General features: G+C 39.8%; 1 long non-coding RNA gene across 1 annotated transcript; it reads left to right on the top strand.

Annotated features, from left to right (window-relative positions):
• The first annotated feature begins 12221 nt into the window (after window positions 1-12221).
• LOC137190625 (uncharacterized) lies at window positions 12222-15272 on the top strand. Its single transcript, XR_010930264.1, has 4 exons — window positions 12222-13617; window positions 14025-14395; window positions 14570-14623; window positions 14896-15272. It is a non-coding gene; the product is annotated as an uncharacterized lncRNA (long non-coding RNA).
• Window positions 15273-19435: the final 4163 nt, after the last annotated feature.

The raw sequence follows: 19435 nt of genomic DNA, 5'->3' as shown, positions 1-19435 counted from the left end.
CCTGCTGACAACAGGAAGTCAGCCTTATGTGACAAACATCATCTGATTTACATTAAATTTACATGGCCTTATCTACACTGGAAGATGATGTACAGTTAAGCCCAAAATTATTCATAAACATGCCAAATTTTGATTTATGGTGAATTTTTATTTGACCAACAGGTTTCTTCTGGCTGGAAATGACATAAGCATGTGACAAAAGATGGTAAAAAAGTGAACAGAGAGTAATTATTAAAAAAAAATACTCTCTGTTCACTTTTAGTTTTGATTATCTTGGTTGTGTGGTTATTTCTTGTCTATGTATCAGGCATATGTATGTAAGTATGTAGGTTTGTAAGTATGTATGTATATTTGTATTTGTATGTGTGTATATTATCCTATATGTGAAGAACTTTGTAACTGTGTTTTTAAAAGTGCAATATAAATAAAGCTATTATTATTATTATTATTATTAGGGGTGAGCGAGTACACCATTGTCTGTATCTGTTCAACCAACTAAATTATCTGTATCTGTATCTGTACTCTGAATGGGCGGGGCTTAAACCATAAGTGGGTGGTGCCTAACCAGAAGTTGGTATTTTGAGCCTGAAATGTATATGGGTTGAAGCAGTAAGAGTTGCAAGCTGTTAATCCCCGTGGACAGAGAGGCTGTGACAATGGCAAGATTGTGATGTGTGGTGCAGCAGCAGTGAACTTTGTATAGGCTTTGTGTAGGGGAGGAGCTCTGTGTGTGACTGGCCTGTCATGGAACGATGTGGACACAGAGTATTTGGCTTTACCCTAACTATTATTGTTGTTATTATTATTATTATTTTTTTTTTTTCATGAATTCTGCAGGGCAAATGGAATGGTTGAAATCACCCCCTCCCCATCCCTGCAGTGCTCAATATTGTGTACAAATGGTCATAAATTCCACAGTTCTTTGTGCTGTCTACTATTTCCGGTCTCTAGGTAAATGTGAACTCTGTAGTCCTAATGCACTCTGGAAAGTCCAATAAAACTACAGTAGCTATAGGCACACATTTATATGCAAGAACATGCTTGTGTTTCTACTTGAGTGAGTTGGACTATGAGTATACCCTCACCTTTATTCTGGGAACGAGTCCTCCTTCTTATTTACCCGCCTCTTATTCTCATCACATCCTTTTGTCCCCATGCCACCCTCAGTGAATGTGTTAATGCATTATCACTTCATTAGAGCAACATCAGGGTGATAAATGAACTGCTGCTTTTCCCCCCTAAGACACCTCCACCCCCACTGATGGCACTGCCTGATCTGGATCACTGTCCTGGGGGGAAAGATGTGGTTGGTCAGTAGTGGGGGGGGGGGGGTGCGGGTGATACTGTATAGCTGCTATCCCAATGTCACCTGGATGTGTGTGGTTTCTCTGTGTGGTGCAGGATCATCCTCCTACCTCCTGCCTCTCCTCAACACGTCCTGATTTCCTCAGACATTGTAATCAATCTGCCTCCCTGTGGAGTGTGATGAGGTGGTGCATATGTACGGGATCTCAGCAGCTATGCCTGATGAGATGCTGCATGTGCATTCAGGTTGTCTTGTACATCAGAATGGATGGAGCGAGCCCAGCAAACATACTGATAGACACTCTCTGCAGCATGTACCTTCCGGCCTTCCTGACCTGAGTTACCGAGAATTCTTTAACCTCTTGAGCACTTCCTTTTGAATTTCCCCTGTTCAACTTATTACACATTTTCATGCTCTGTGACAATATTCCATAGGAGTTCTTCCTCTGCTCCAACACTTTTCTGAAGCCGGGGGATATTTAAGGTGAACTCACACCGCCTGTGTTGCAACTCCTGTTGTATACGGTCATTTGAAATTTGACCTCTGTTGTTCACGCAGTACACACATAAGAAGTTGTTAAGATATGGTAGGATGCTGTCCTTCCAGGACTAATGACAGGATAAGTGCCACAAACAACAGATTTATTTTTCAGTAACAGGAACTGTAGTAATTATGACAAAAGCAAAGGAGGAAATCAATCGATGTTATTATAGAACAACAAAGTCTGCGTAGGAAGGACAAAAAAACATAAGACTTTAACACAAGAGATTGCTGTTCATTTCCTCTTCCTTAAAGAAGTAGTAAGTTTAATTCAAATTACAATCTTTCCCTAAACCTAACCAAGTGTTTTTTGTGCCTAAACCTAACCAAACTTTAACCATAGTGTTGTCACATCATGACACATATTTATTTTTCAACAGTGATTTGTAACGCAAGAAAATGTTTCAACTTGAGCAAAATATTTGTGCATATCGCGGCAATTTACGAATGTACAGAGACGAGAGGGGGGGAAAGAGAGAGACTGGAGGGAAATGACAGCATGAATCAGAGTTCTTGATGAGTTCTGAGTTCAGTCAGAAGCTGCATTGAACACAAACGCACAGTCACACTCCCTCAGACACAGTTGGTGCCCTCTGTTACTAGCTAGCTTACAGCTAATGTACCGTGATGTATTTGGTTGTTTGGGGTGAATAAACACAAATGGCTCATTGGTCAAACTAGCACAAGTAATGCGAGGTGAAAATTTGCTTTACATTTGGTCTGAACACAGCATAAGTAAAACCTTTCAAAGCCCTGTTGGACAGACTTGCCACAAGTGGGCACCAAGCTTGAAACAAACACATTGACTTAAACCATGATGCCCCTCCCACTTTGTATAGTGGGCTGTCCTGGCAAACCTGAGACACCTAGCTAACAGTTGATGATCGTCAGTTGATCTGGTTCACCTGGGACTTCCAGGCTATAAAGCTGGCCCATGTGCTCACACTTGCTTTCTCTTCCTTCACGTGACTCCACCCTGCATCTTCTCTGTTTCTTTTCGCATCTTACCCAGCACATAACCCACACATCCATGTATTGCTTTCATTGCTAATGTTGCGGACTCACACACGTTATTTTGTTTGTGTTAACTTCACATTTCTCAAGCCAGTTTGTGACAAAACTCTGAGATGAAAGTTGATCTTATGAAGGAATCTTATGTTCAAAACACTTGAGAAACATAATTTGCACTAGTACATTACCAAACAGCCTATAGAGATAAGACTGTTTCACCCAGGTTAACTATGGACATTGACCGGCGAGTTTTCTAAGGAGCTTGCCTGCTAGCATCCGCTGGTTGATGTGAGATGCATTCTAGGATACTTGCCCACCCCAAGTTCACACAAGTCAGCTCCCAAAGCATTCTCAATAAAATAGGAAGAGTAAGAACTCTTCTGTTTATGTATTATTTAGGTATTTAAGGCTTTCTTGGCTGAATGAGGAATTGTATGCTTGGGCCTTGATGATGTTAAGAACAGAGAACATGGATTGAGTAAAGCCTAATAGTCATTTAAAGCAACCACTACCATACCTACCACTACCACTTTCAAGGCCGTAGATTGGGTTGGGACATTTTTTGTTGGACACTCAAAATAAAAAAGTTGTGTATGTGCACTTGCTTCTTCATATCCACACATGTGCGCACACACTTTCACACACAAAGAGCCAAAAAGTTGACTTTATTGAATATGTATCTGCTGATATACAGGAATCTCTCCTGTATTCCTTAATGCAAGGACAATATGCCACAACTAAAGTATTTTAGTCATGATATCTGAGTTATTAATGATGTTCATGTCTTCTTCATAGTAAAATCTGCAGTTTCAAGGGACAGGCTAAAAAGCTGAGCAGTCACGTTGTGCAAACGTATTCTGTTGAATTCCAATCGTTGTAATCATGATTAACTAAGTATGAGTTTTTCATGATTTCATCCTGTTTGTGGCCCTTCAAATAAAGTGGTGACAGGATCATTATCACTAACTTAGATATCATGATGATTAAGTAAAGTATTGGGCTTTCATTAAGGTATGCACGAGATACGTTAATACTTATTCCTAATAGTTCATGAGGTATTACATGAATGAATTTATCCTTTTTCATCAAGTCAAGTATACGCCACTCTTTCACTTTTCATCATAATAACGCACTTGTCACAGAAAAAAACACAAACCTGGAAACTTAGCACAGATCTTACCGGTAACATTATGAGTAGCAGCCAGATGTTTGAGATATCTAAAAATATGGGTGGGGACAATTCAGCAACACCTTGACATTGGAAGGGACATGTGCCTACTGTCCATACAAAAATATATAGGTCCATGACCACTTTATATTTGTCATCACGACTGCTAAGAATCAAAAACATTTAATGCTAAACATCAAAAACAAACACAAAACTTTGGACCTCAACTTCTATCCAACTTAAAATTTGGTTTTCTTCACAATGAGCATTGGAGCCTCATGGAGCATCCTGTCGCAAATTTCTGTCAGGGGTGTAAAATTACATGTCATTGCATTTATTTTTGAATTTAGCAGGATATTAACACTACAGATGTAAATGAGCACAGCTTAGCTCAGTTTATCTGATTTGCATAAAGTTCTGCTAAATAGGATTTTAATGCCAGACTGTTTTAACATGTGTTGAGCATATCTATTGAATCAAGTGCAAAATAGTCCTCTGCTGCTGATCTGTGAATATTGGTTGAACAGAAGACACTTTTGGATCTGCAACTGGAACGCTATATGTGAGGAAATATTTAATAGCCTGCTGTTACGCGCTCAACAAGAGATCAGGGATTGAATGAGTTATGAAATATCAGTGGGAGACTTTTGGTAAAATTTTAAAACTCTTGACAAGATTGGTCTTGGTACCCCCCTTGAATCCGTCGGAGGTGAGCCACACATTCAGGTGATCTTTCACTTCATGCCATTGAATCAATGCATTAAAAAAAGCCCCATTTTCTCTGGGGGGCAACATATACGCACCACAGACAATCAGAGCTGATAGCCTCATAGGCAGCTTTGCTTCCTCTCCCAGAGGGAGAATGGCAGCTTATTATATGCATCAAACCTCTATTTGAAGTCCTTAGTAGTGAAGTGCTAGAGGACATTAATCAAGACGAACAAGCTGCCTCTCACATCTGTTTTGAGTTGAGAGTGGAGCTGGCAGCTCCCTCTACCTGAATGTCTGTCACTGTCAGTCCTCTGGAGGTCTGACAGCACCCCCCTCCCCCCCAACGCTCCCTCCACCACCACCAACACATCCAAACAGGATATATTTAGTCTAAAAAGCTGTGCATTCAGATCTGACTCCATTTAATTACATCCTTCAAGGTGGCAAGTGCCTGTTAAGAGTTTCTATTCAAGGAATTACACTGGAGAGAAAATTGACAAGCAATAAAAACGAAAACGAGAAGCTGTTATTTTGTATTTAGGGCGTCTTGCAGCCAGCACCTTGCCTCTTTTCACTGCGCACTTCCTGGGGGAAGAAAACATGGCAGCATCCTGAAGGGGTGGCAAATCTGCAATTTTGTTTAGTAAATTTAGTTTTAGTCATAATTTAGTCATCTGAATTGTTTTAGTTTTAGTCTAGCTTTGGTTGACTAAATATCTTAAGACTTTAGTCAACTAAATCTGCAGGAGATTTGTTCGACTAAAATCGAAATTTAGTTAAATTACATTTTAACTAAACAAGTTTAGTTAAAGTGTAAGAATAAAGAATAATTGATGGATCAAGGCCAGGTTCTTTTTAGCAGTGGCTAAATACAGTCTTAAATAATCTGGGAGACATCCAGAGCAAAGGGAGCTGTTTAAAATATGTAGCAGACTAGGGCCTATTTCCTCCATCACTTTTCTGAACAATTTAGCTGGAATGATATCCAAATGACTGGATGAGGGTTTCATGGGGGGGACAGTGTCAGTGGGAGTTTCCATATCTACTGGCTGGGAGCTATCCAGCAAGTGAAGACACGGAGAAGGAGGCATCATGGGAGAAGTTGGAAGTGCAATGTTTGCTCGAATTTGGTGAATTTCTTCAGGGAAAAAAGGAGAGAAATTTCTCACAGTCAGCAGCAGATGAAGCAGAGGGACTAATGGTGGAAGGTTTGACAAGCTGATTAATGGCTATAAATAAAATTCTGGGATTTTGCTGATTGGTAGTTATTAATTTAGAGAAATATTGGTTTATTGCCTCTTTTACTTTTTGATTGTAGATGAGCAGTTGATCTTTCATTTGTCCTCCATATGCGTTCTGTTTTCCTGAATGCTTTTTTAAGGTTTCACATGTCCTCATTGATTCATGGGAAGGAACTGAAAACATTTTTTGTTTTTAGTTGTAAGTGGGGCGACAGTGTCCAGTGTAGTCTCACAAATTTGATTGAATTTTTCTAGCATTTTGTTTATATCTGAATTAAAAGATAGATTGTGTTTTACCTTGTTAAATGGGAAACAGAATTCATCAGCTGTATGTTCAATAACTGCCTGCAACTGAGTGGTGCGTTTACATGTCTTTGGTGCAGCCTGTAACAGAGTCTCAAATAAAATACATTGGAAGTCAGAGATGGAGAGGTCCATCATAGACACATTATTTAAGTCCAAACCAAGTGTAAACATCAAGTCTTAAGTATGGCTGTGGCTATGAGTTGGGCCAGAGATATGTTGAACCAGATTGAAGGACTCAGTAATATTTGAAAACTCAGCTGCAGTAGAATTTGAGGTGTCATCTATGTGTAGTTCAAAATCACCAACCAGAATCATATGATCATATTTTAAAATAATTGACAATGATTAATAAAAATTCAGAGAATTCCGATAAATGGTAAATGGACTGCTTTTATATAGACCCTCTCTCGTCTTCCGACAACTCAAAGTACTTTTTATACTACATGTCACATTCACACACACATTCATACACTGATGGCAGGCTGTCATGCAAGGTGCCAACCTGCTCATCAGTAGGATCTAATCATTCACACACACACTCACACTCTGATGGCACAGCCTTCGGGAGCAATTTGGAGTTCAGTATCTTGTCCAGGGACACTTTGACATGTGGACTGGAGGAGCTGGGGACCAAACCACTGATCTTCCGATTAGTGGACGACCTGCTCTACCTCCTGAGCAAACTTGCCAGCTAACGAGCTAACTGATACATTTTATTATTGCAGTTAAAGTAGTCACAATGTTTCTTATTCTGATAGAATTGGGCCTTATGGTATATTTACAAAGCATTTATGGACAGTGAATTGAAACATTGGATTGGAAAATGTGACTCATGCACTCTTTTTCTCTTATTGCAGCCACCGAACATTTTCAAAGTTGGTTTTGGTCTCATATTGTTATCTCTTTTTGTTTGCTTTGTTTGCTTCTTGACCAGGTGCACAGATTGGAGGGACAGCCTGATTTCAAGTCAAGTCAGTTTTGTTTATATAGTGCCAAATCACAACAGAAGTTATCTTGGAGCACTTTTCATATAGAGCAGGTCTAGACCATAGTCTTTAATTTACAGAGAAATTCCTCCATGAGCAAGCACTTGGCAACAGCGGCAAGGAAAAACTCCCCTTTAACATGAAGACACCTTGAGCAGAGCTGGGTTCTAGGTGGGCGGCCATCTGCATTGACTGGTTGGGTTGAGAGAGAAAGAGGGAGGGGGAGAGAGGAGAGAGACAAATAATGACAACAACAACAGTAATGATAATAATAGAAATATGATTAATAATAATAGCAGTAGGGCAATATCTTGCTTCTTTCATTGCTTGATGATATGGTGGTGTCCCCATGTGTTTCATTGACTGAAACAATGTTTTGTACATTTATCTGCCTCTCATTCATATCTGCTTTGCTATAACTTTTACTTTTGGGTCATTATGATTGAGTCTTTGCCTCAGGTTTCATTAACAGACTGAGCTCCTTTCTAAAACAGGTGTACTATATCGATATCTGTGATTGTTCATTCTCAAACATTATTATCATACACTACAATAGACCACCCAACTAATTAGGTTGCTTCTAAAGGTAACATTGTGTACCTAACTGAATTGAGGTTTGCCAAAGTAAGGGGCTATCGTGTAAAGAAAAACAATGTATTAATTGTTAATTAGTCAAATGAGTGACTTAGTGGCTGGGAGGACATGCACTGTATGCATGTCACATTCTCATTAGGGGCTGAGCCCCCCCTGAAGGTCTGATCCTAGAGTTGCCCCTGGTAGAAATACAAACAGGACTGCACTACAGGGACTTTAAAGTTCCAAGTTAGTCCCTGAGATTAGTTCCTCTGACTGAATAGGGAACCTTCTATTCAGCGAAACCAAGTATTTTTTTTTATTTTAGCTGTCATGCTTTCAGATATTTCTGCTTACTTGTAAGATTAAATTCACCGGAAAGAAGAAAACGAGGTATAGAACTCCATGGTTTTATAGAAATGATTGACTAAACAGCTGTTCTAACCATAAACAGTTGTGATTCAGTACCATTACACAGGATAATTGCACCTAACTCTTTAGAAATGCTCTCAGATTTATCCTTGCACTGTGTAGTCTATAAGTAACTCCATGACGATTTCAAAGAGGAAAACACAAGTAGGCCCATGTAAAGAGGGATGTAACTGCACCCCTCCACCCTTCCATGGTCATATTCAGCCATATCTGCCTGATGTTAATTCATCATACCATTTAATGTAATGTCAGACCTATAGTGCCACTATATCCAACCAGTCAAGGCAGATGGCCGCACACCTAGAGCCCGGTTCTGCTTGATGTTTCTTCCTGTGAAAGGGGAGTTTTTCCCTACCGCTGTCGCCAAGTGCTTGCTCACGGGGGAATTGTTGGGTCTCTGTAAATTAAAGAGTACAGTCTAGACCTGCTCTATGTGAAAAGTGCCCTGAGATGACTTTTGTTGTGATTTGGTGCTATATAAATAAAATTGAATTGAATATTGTCAACCAGTGTTGGGGAAGATACTCTGAAAGCATAGTTGTACAAGCTACCAATTACTTCACACTGAAAGAAGTTGAACGACAGCAAAGCTCCCTTCAGGTGAAAAATAGTTTGGTTAAATAAAGTTACTTGGAAAAAGTAGTTTAAACCAATTTGTCTGTATGTATATAACATCTCCTTATTTCATGTTTTTATCTTATGTTTTATATATGTAATGTTATATGTTTTTGTCATGTATAATCTTTACCTATTTATTTATTTTTTAAGCACACTGAGTTTACGTCTGTCATATGAAATGAAATGTGCTATATAAATAAACTTGACATGACTTGACTAGTTAGTTATTGTGCTAGTGAATGCATGTCAGAAGAATGTTTTCTATGAATGGATTGACCACAGAATTCCAGTTATTACGGAAATTGCACCAAAACAGCAGAAAGATTAAGAGGACTAGAACACCATGAAATTACTAGAACAAACTAAATTTTAGCTATATATACAGCTCTCTCTCTCTCTCTCTCTCTCTCTCTCTATACATATATATATATATATATATATATATATATATATATATATATATATATATATATATACACGCAGCTGGATAGCTGTCAACAAGGTCTGCGTCAGGTGTTGGGGAACCACCATCACCCTGATGAGAAATGGGCTACTAGAACAAGACATAGATGGAGCAGGACAGAAAATAGGGATCTGTTGGAATGCTACTATACAAGTAACCCCGATAAGAGGGGCTACATGCAGAGGTTGTGGGATATATGGATGCTTCGAAACCCAACATCTAAGCTGACAAAGAAACAACTACTAGCTCAGTGTTCCAACATCCGCAAACAAGCAACTGCTATCACAACTAGAGATTGATGAGGTACAACGAACATGCTACGGCAAGGGGGAGCCAGGATGACAGGTCAGAGGGGAGATATCATCATCCTCCCCACACTCCGAGATTGGGTACCAAGCCCCAACAAGCCCTTATGACCTTAACACAAGGGCAACTGACCTAAGAATGACTATCATGACTAAGCACACACCCAGCACCCCCGTAGCCGATTACCAAGGCTAAGTGACAAAGTACCCTCTGAAAGTCTGCTAGAGGATGTGAATGCAGCGCTACGTGCCATCCCTACTAGGACCGTAACTGAGACCAATCAGCTGATATACACCACTGCAACAGTGATCCTAGAGATGCTTGGCTACAAGATGAACACCATAAGCCACAAAGAGCATTACCCCCCATGGAGAACGAGGCTGGAGGCCAAGATCAAGGCAACACAGAGAGAAGTTAATCAACTCTCAGAGCTACAGAAAGGTGTGGGGACGAAAGGGATGCCCAGGAAGTACAACAAGCTGTCTATACCTGAGGCACTGGAGACTGCCAAGCAAAGGCTCACAGCTCTGACTACCTGCCTGAAGAGATACACAGGAGAAGCTGAAGCCAGGGGAATAAATAGGATGTTCTCCACTGAACCATCCAAAGTGTACTCTCATTGGCAAGGTAATAACACAAGAACTGATCCTCCCAAGGCTGAGACTGAACAATACTGGAAGAGCATATGGGAGAAGGAGGCATCACATAACATCAATGCTCAGTGGCTAGTGGATCTAAGAGCAGACCACAGCAATCTCCCAGAACAAGATCTAGTGACCATTACAATGGCAGACATCCAAGAACGAGTGTCAGGTATGAAGAGCTGGACAGCACCAGGCCTGGACATGATCCACACCTACTGGCGAAAGAAACTGACTGTACTCCATGAACGCCTGGCAGCAGAAATTAACCAGCTGCTGATGGATGGGACCCACCCAGAATGGTTAACCCAAGGGTGGACAGTCCTGATCATGAAGGACCCCCAGAAGGGCACGATCCCATCCAACTACCGGCCAATAACCTGCCTCTGTACAACATGGAAGCTCCTGTCAGACATCATAGCGGCTAAGATGAATAGGCACATGGCCCAATACATGAGCAGGCCCCAGAAAGGAATTGGTAGTAATACCAGGGGTGCTAAGCACCAGCTACTGGTTGATAGAGCAGTCACCCATGACTGCAAGACCAGGCAGACCAACCTGTGCACCACCTGGATTGACTACAAGGCGGCCTATGACTGTGCCACACACATGGATACTGGAATGCTTGTAAATGTACAACATCAACAGGACATTAAGAGCCGTCATCAATAACTCAATGGGGCTGTGGAAAACAACTCTGGAAGCCAACTCAAAGCCAATTGCACAAGTTACCATCAAGTGCGGTATACACCAAGGTGATGCACTATCCCCACTGCTAAATGAGAGTTAACAGTCATGTCTAATATGGATGAATGAGCGTGCTGAATCGTGTAAGTATACCGATGTGATGAGAGAGATATTCCTGTAGCCTTCGATATAAAACATGATCGATGGTACATAACATTACAGATGTTGTCACAAGTTAAACTGAGCGTTATGCTATCACAACTTGACACAGCTAACCCAGCTAGCAGCTAACTCCACGCTATGTTCAAGTTGAACACAGACATACCTCAGACTGTATGTTTCACTTACAGGCTGTATGAAAGTGGAAACAGTTCTAAAGTCAAGTTGACGTCAGATTCATGACGGAATATCAGACTATCAGCAACATCATTTTGTGAACGGCTTAATGCTACTGATGTTTGCAGTATTGAACAGACATTGACACAGTCACCTACCACAGCCTAATGCAGGGGAATATCACCAGTTAATTCAACCACCAGTTAAATCGACACACCGGTGTGAGAGTAAGACAGTGTAAACAAACTTGTGTTAGCTTGCAAGTTAAGGACAGAAAGTGTTGTTAGCTGTTGTGTTGAACTGCAGTCTTGACAATTTGAGGGACCACTCATGTTTTAACTGCAGCATGCAGGCTAACAGCTAATGGTAAGCTAGCAGAGTAAGTGAGTGGGCGAGCTAGAGTAAGAGGGTGGCAGTGTGGCTGCTGTCAGGGCAGATAGAAGTGTGCAGAGCTGGGTGAGCAGAATAAACTCTGAATGTGGCAGTACATGTATACTATATTATGATCCACATTTTGCAATATAAATAAATTGTGCAGTCCGACAGATACATTTTGCTGATTGTAGTGACTCAAAAAAGCTGCAGTTTATTCCAAGAAGCAGTAAAGGTGACTCAGAGCTTTTCAGCTAGCTGTGGAGGATGAATCAGGACCAATGTCAAAAGTTAGTCTGGAACCCTGACTAGTAGTATTAACACCCCATCTCCAACCCGACCTATTTCCTAACATATCTTAATTTATTCTTAAGCTTCATTTATACCCCCAAGCAGACGTGCACACGGATAGCTGCGGACACCACGGATGGATAGTTGATGTGTTTATACTTCCTTCTGGGGTCCGCGTGGAGGACGAGTTCCACACATGCGCAGTAGACAGGACACAACAAATTGCAGGTACATGGATGTCCGCACAGAGCCTACGCGCACACCCTCTGTTGACGGAATTTACGTCACACGGACCCCAGCAGACCCTCACGGACGCGTGAACGCGGCAACTATAATTTCAGCTTTAGGGATCCATTAGACCTTATTCCCAGGCCAGATCTTCCCAGAGCAGTGGCTGCCAGACTGATCCCCTTCCAAAAAGATCTGTTGGCACCCAACTTTCCAAGGTCACTCAAGAATCACGTCAGAAGCAGAGGTGTTTTTTTAAAAATTTCCTTTACATTTTTGTTTATAATGGGTGATAATTCAACTTTGCACACAGTTTGTCACATATGGTTTTGCTATATGTAATGTTACAGGTAAAATATAAACTTTGTAGGTATCCAAATGTTAAATATTGCTTCAAATTCTCTTGATACTTTTACTATTTGGTATTGTAACGGTACATAGATATGAAGTAATGGTTTGACTGAGTACTGGAAATAGTTATTCCCAAATCATTGTTTATGGACCATATATTCACATTGCAGTTGAAAAGGGTATTTACCCCAAATTATGTCAGACCCAAAGTCTCAGTGTAACACTTTTGAAGCCCAGTTCATATAAATTATGAGAACCTTCTCTGTGAGACAGTACATAGTGAGAGCAGACATTTAACACTAATCTTAGACTGTTTACAGATATCTTGTCCTATGCACTACATTTTTTAACAAAGGCATATGTTCCAAATAGCTTCTCAGACAAGTGTGGTCTCCACGAATATTGGAGTTCAACGTGATCTCATGGGATGGCGTATAAATACCACGCCACATTTTGCGTGTTATCACTACGCATTTTAAGCTTTTTGCGTGTCATTTAACGTTGTTTAGTCCCCATAGATTTACACATGACTGTTAAGTTTTCTGTCTGTGAAAACAAAAAAAAGGGCCGACATCCCTTTTATTCTCAGTGGAAAGTGCAATATTTCAAGACAGTTCCGGCATCAAAATGCGTTTTGTTACTAGAGAAATGTGCATTCTATTTTTATAATCTATTTTCATAATCTTTGTTCAGTGAATGTTTATGTTTAGTTTGTCAGTTATAATGAAGATGAAGCAACAGCAAACTGCTTCCCAATCTTTTAAAATAAGACTGATGTAAGCTATTTTATTGAGTTGCCTTGTAGCCAGATGCTCTGAGTGAATTTCAGTTCCCTCCTTTAAGCAGTTACGCACTGTATATGGCTAGTGCTTTCATTGTGAAAGGTGAGAACGGAAGAAGTGGATCTGTAAAGCGCAGCCTTTGAAAATGTTGTAAGCAATAAAAAGTTTGCCATCTTAGTCAGAATGTGATCGGCTGGACATGCCTAGACCTACCTAGACCTACCTATGCCCAGGCGTCAATCTTCATTGCGATCCATCCCTCATCCTCGTAAGCTGCCTCTGCACTTTCTCCATACTTATGCTTTCCCTATTTCTGTGCATGCTAAATAACAGGTGTCAAACTTATACAGTGTTATTGAATGTTATAGCTTACATTCGGCTCCTCCTTCTAGGCTACTTTCATTCATTCATTATACTAACGGTAATGCTGTAATGCTAGACTAATCAGTTTGAAGAGAGATTTGCATACCCAAAGTAAAGTTGAAAATGTCTGGTTTGCTTTATTTATTGAAATAAGCCAAATATTCTTAAATCCACAATTAAATTGAAAATGTAACAATTAAAAATGTCACCTCCACACACATAGGCCAATTGTATGCAGTTTGTAGTTTTGAGTTTGAATATAACCTAGTTATGAAATTTTCTTTAATGATATATAATTCTTTTACTTTGCAGCATCTTCTCCCAGCCACCTCATCAAAACATAGACTACAGAGTAGATCCTCTTTAAAATCCAACCCAAAGGCTCTTTTAAGAGCCATCTTTCTCTATTATTTTCTATTCATTTCACAGCTTTGTCTTTCTACTTATCTGTTTACATCTATCTAGCTCTTCTCTCTCTCTCTCGCGCTCTCTCTCTCTGTCTGCCTGTCTGTGTGTGTGTGTGTGTGTGTGTATGTATGTGTGTGTGTTTTCAATGGCAGGTTTTACCAATAAAAATATATTGGAAGCTGCACTGCTACTTGGGGACATCTTTATTGAGTGTACCCCAGCTCCTGCTGCTCGGAGGGAGACAGTGAGGGGAGACCCCAACGTCCTTTAAGAAGGTTGGTTCCAATATTTTGAGATGGAGAGTTAATTATCTTGTTAGTGCGTTGTTGTATTACCAGTGACAGCTCCTACCTCATACTAATTGTCAGTGAATTTTTATTTTACAAATAAATAGCTATGAGGTTATATTTATAGTCACGTAAGATTTGATTCTTTTTAATGTGTTGCAGCTGAAATATTAATTCCACCAGTGACGGAGGACAACACCAGGAGTTCAGTTGCAGGTCAGACAATATCCAGTGTTCTACCAGTGCTTAACACATTTTAGACATTTGAACTGAGTATATTTGCTTATGCAATAAGCAGATTTTAAAATAGGGTGTGTACTTTGTACTACTAAACTCTGCACATCCACGTCCCTTTAGATAGTGTCTGATCAATGAATGTGATGAAGTGATGATTGTTGGTGAGAAATGCAAAATATGGTTTGGGACGCAGGGATGAACATAATATCTTTGTTACCACAGTAATTTAAGTTTAATTGTTTCCTAAATAGATGCACTGCTTCAGGAGCTCCAAGGAGCTGAGGTGCAGGACCCTGAGCCTCTGACTGCATCAAATGACTGGGTCACAAGAAACATAATGACAGCAGAAAGGTGGAAGGAGGTAAGACCTCAGCTCCTCCTGAATGCCCTGGCATCAGAGGCCATTCCAAGTGTGTGTTGTGGCAGTTGCCATCTTAAAAAGGCAGTGCTGGAGTGCAAGGAGTGCTTGCGGAGTCCACAGTTTAATGGCACTCCATAATCGCAGGTCGGTGATCTCCGGCTTCTACTTACCTTTACCTCCTATAGTAGTTGTGTGGGTAAAGGATGAAGATTACTGCCATAACTCTCAAGGTAAACACTAAATATATATATATATATATATATATATATATATATATATATATATATATATACACATATATATATACACATATATATATATATATATATATATATACATATATATATATATATATATATATATACACATATATATACACACACACACACACACATATGTGCCGATATGTGTCACGCTTCAATCCAGGTGGGTACTGTCTGGATACTCAGTCCTTATTAAAAGGATGACATGAGGGGGTAACCACCCTGACCCTTCGGCCAAGAAACCCCCAGCACCAGCAAGAATTTTCTGGCTGCTTCAATAATTAAAACCTCAAAAGTAATTTAGTTTACTAGTTTTAAGTGTATGCGCACAAGCTCAAACTATGCTTTTTGGATAATTTGACTTCACATTGAGAAAACTTGCAAACGAATAACATTTACACACAGATGAGATCCCACTGGCTTATGTTTTATAGAGTGTTGGGCTGACAATATAATGGAAACTCTAATACAAAAATATATGTTGAATTTTACCAGTTTTAAGCAAAATCAGTTGTGTTTTGTATTAGCTATTTAGGATACAGGGACAGTGGTGAGAAGATGGATACATACTTCTATGTAAAGCATGAGACATGCAGTAAATGGGTGAGAGATGCAAGATGGATGACGTGTTAGTTGCGGGTGGGAGTTGATTGTTAAGTAGTTTATTCTTACCCAATATGTCCTTTCAAATCAGCAGCTTAGATGGAGCTTAGACACATAAACAGTACAGATATAACTATAGGTGTTAAAATATGGGACTTTAATGAATCAATAATAGCCATATTCTTTGTGTTTAAACATACCAACACTGTCAAGGGCCAGAGCCAACATGACCTCTAATTTTGACTCTGGGTCAAAGGCTGGCCACCCGAAAGTGGAAAACTTCAAATATCTCAGACTCACTCTGGACAATAAACTGAGCTTTGAACAACACATCACTAACATCCACAAACGCTGCCAACAAAGATTCTCTGCCATCTGCAAACTCAAAGCACTTACGGTCGCTCCCCACCTCCTGCTGCTGCTCTATAAAAGTATAATTGAACCCATTATCCTCTACTGTTCCCCCTGTTTCTTCACCATGTTAACTGCCTCCAATAGGAACAATCTCATGAGCATCACACAAAATGCCTCCAAAATTATTGGCCTTTCCATCCCCAATCTCTCAGACCTCAACAGCAAAGCTATCACGCAGAGCACACGACATTGTACATGACTCCATGTACCCCCTAAACCCATCTTCACACTGCTTCCACCTGGTGGCAGATACAGATCCCTGGCCTGGAAATGGGCACTTTATGGCTGTAGTTTTGTCCCCTCTGCCATAGCATTGCTAAACAAAATACCCAGATGACTGTAACTTGTATATGTGTGTATGAATGTAGATATATGGGTGTCTTTCATGTAGTTATGTTGTGGATGTGTACTGTATTTATGTCTCTATGTATTCATGTAAGGTGCTGTACAGACTGTGGCAACAAATTTTCTTCAAGGACAATAAAGAATCTGCTGTCACTCTATGAGCCCTACTTACTTATGGGAATTATGAAATCTGCTCCCAGGTACAAGCCTAAAACTGTTAAAATCAACTTATTCTTGAATGAATTAAAAAAGTAACAGAATATATTAAAAACATGTTAGTCTTTGTTTTCACTGCACCTATATGTAGGCCCCCCAATGAGCAGTGCTGAAAAAATTGAACTGATTGAATTGAATTGATTGAACCTAATTGCTAATCCCTGCTCCAATGTTTGTGTCTAGTTTTGTCTAACCCGTGTCTTGATAGCACAACAGGAGAGGAACAGCAGCAGCGAGTGCTCCCTCTGTGTGTCTACACTGGAGGTGTTGAGGTGCAGTGTTGAGCGCAGGTGGAAGTGCTCAGAACCCAATACACATGACTGTAGTGACACGCGTAAAACAGAGGAAGAGACATGAAGCATTAATGAACGCTTCAGGTCATGGTAAAGCCCATGAGATTAAAATGGGAGCATAAATGTTGCGTGTGACATGTGCATGAAAAATGCATCTAACATGCTTGCTGTTTAGACATGGGATAAGAATCTATCTTTGTAATATTAGGTTGTTTTGCACTAATAACAAAATTCATTGTTACCAAACACTATCTTGAAAAACCCATTAGTGGACATTCATGGCCTCCAGAGGATGGCTGCTAATGATTCTGGTGACTCCCTCAGCTTTCCTCTGGTACCACCTTCAGTATGTTTACTGAATATTTCTGAGCACATTTCTGCTCCCCAGAGGATGAATAAAAATCTAATATGGCTGAATCAAAACGTCTCAGTGTTTGGACACACCATCCCATTCGCTTGAATGTCCAAACTTTTGACTGGTACTATAAAGCCTGACAAACCACCAGTAATTTAGATACAATTTAGATACATAGCACAAATGTACAATATTTATTTCAGATTTTTTTATGTATAATTTAGTCGTGCTCCATATTGCAGTTAAGTTGCCGATGCTAATTCTGGTTAGAAGCCTTCAGAAGAATACTAGGGGTCAAGATCTTGGCACTGGTTATATCCATGGCAATGGTTTGACATTGTGTCTCAGTGTATTTTATCCCCTCGTGGTCCAGCACCCTTGCAGATGTAACATCATGATGGTGAGCACTTCAAACCCTCACTGCAATCTTTTGTGCGTTGCATTTCCCTGAGTTCACAAGTCAATTTCTTCAGCTTTGGTGTCTTTTCACTACTTTTGTACTAGTGCCCTGTGCTTTTGTGTAATACCTCACTTTGTGAACATTTTCCAAGGAAAGACCTCCCAGGTGTTTACAACAGCTAACATAAAAGCTTTCTTTATGAAGTGCTTGTAGGTTGTATCAGTATTATACTAATAGGCCAGAGAGAATAACAAGAAGACATTTACTTTTCTGAAAAAAACATGAAGTATTACTTTAGCCTTCATCTTTCTGTTGAATTCTGGGACCATTCTTCTCAGTTTCTTTATTCAGCACAAGTCTTGAGCGTGCAGTGTGATGAAGTGCAGGGAGTGAGTGGGGTGAAGTCAAAGAGAGGGAAGAGCAGAGGTGAGTGGAGGTGAGGAGGAGGCTTGGATAGAAAGAGCCTTTGTCCTTCTTACCTTTGATCTGACAGCTTGTTAACAAGAGGAGTAGACCTACTTCTGTATGCTGGATACTTCTTTGTCTGCCTTCTCTTTCTCTACCTCTCCCGTACTGTCTCCATCACCAACATGAGGGCCATCTTCCCATGACTCCTTGTAGAATTCTGCTCAAACTATTAGTCTACAGTCTTGCCTTTGACTGAATACCTTTTTTAAAGATTGAACATATTGTGCATTATGTAGGCCAAGAGAGTTGATCTCCTGATCACTCATGTGTTTTCATATTTTTATTAATAATAATCTCTATTTGTATATTACTTTTCAAAAACACGTTTGCAAAATGCTTAACAGAGTAAAAGGAATGATACATAGACTAAAATATTAAGAAATAATAAAAGGTAACAAAATAAACATTGGAATAGAAACATGGGCTAGTAGACAAAAATATAAGATACATATGCAAAACAGCAATCACAATTAAAAAGACCAAGATATAAATTATAAATAATAATAATGTAATAATAAATTTCATTTGTATAGCACAGTTCATACAAGTGCAACTCAAAGTGCTTTACATCAATAAAATCCAAAGATTTAAACATGAGACAGAACAAAGGCAAACACATAAAAGAAATGAGATCAAGTAAAATCAATTAAAAACAGAAAATAAAATATAGCGAAACACAAAGAGCCCATAAATGGTTATAAGTAGTCATGAGACCACTAAACTATATAAAAGCAAGCCTAAACAATACGTTTTAAGGTTTCATTTGAAGCTATCCTCCATGTCTGATGCCCTGACCTCCACTGGGAAGCTATTCCAGAGGCAAGGGCTTATGATACAAAATTCAGCATTACTGTCGGTCTTAGTTCTGGGGTCTCATTCATAACTGTCGTGTATGCACAAAATGGGGCTTGAAATAGGCCTACACCACTTGGGAGAATGACCACACCTCTATATAAACTCTGACCCATGCGTACAAACATTTTGAAGACAGGGGAAATTAGTGATGCAGATGGTGAGGTGGTGATTTGAAGCCAGATTGTATAATAATCCTCTCAAACATTTAATTTCACTTG

The sequence above is a fragment of the Thunnus thynnus genome, chromosome 10, assembly GCF_963924715.1.
Source record: "Thunnus thynnus chromosome 10, fThuThy2.1, whole genome shotgun sequence".
NCBI classification, from domain to species: domain Eukaryota; kingdom Metazoa; phylum Chordata; class Actinopteri; order Scombriformes; family Scombridae; genus Thunnus; species Thunnus thynnus.
This window is presented reverse-complemented; position numbering and strand designations above follow the sequence as displayed.